At 35.8% G+C, this 318-nt stretch overlaps 1 protein-coding gene across 1 annotated transcript in view; it reads right to left on the minus strand.

Annotated features, from left to right (window-relative positions):
- The window catches only part of EMH_0043690 (dual specificity phosphatase, catalytic domain-containing protein, putative), a gene marked incomplete at both ends in the record, with an annotated part of 3,885 nt that overhangs the window by 1,865 nt on the left and 1,702 nt on the right, over positions 1 to 318 (minus strand). The gene's annotated exons all lie outside the window — the stretch shown is intronic.

Here is a 318-nt window from a genome sequence, read left to right on the forward strand (position 1 = left end):
GTGTGTTTATTGTTTTTATTTTTATTACTTTTGTTATTATAATAAACAATAGGAGACAGGTAAAGACAGAGACAAAAGGAGACAGATAAAGAAAGCAGAAATAGAAAGAGACAAATACAGAGAGAAGAAAGGAGACAGGTAGGAGCCAGAAAGAGAAAAGGAGACAGAAAAAGACAAAAGGAGACAAAATGAAACAAAAGGAGACAAAAGGAGACAAAAGGAGACAAAAGGAGACAAAAGGAGACAGTTGGAGACATGAGAAAGGAGACAAAAGGAAACAGAAGAAAGGAGACAAAAGGAGACAAAAGGAGACAGCTG

The sequence above is a fragment of the Eimeria mitis genome, genomic scaffold (genome assembly GCF_000499745.2).
Source record: "Eimeria mitis Houghton genomic scaffold, Emh_scaff1797, whole genome shotgun sequence".
In the NCBI taxonomy this organism is placed as follows: Eukaryota; Apicomplexa; class Conoidasida; order Eucoccidiorida; family Eimeriidae; genus Eimeria; species Eimeria mitis.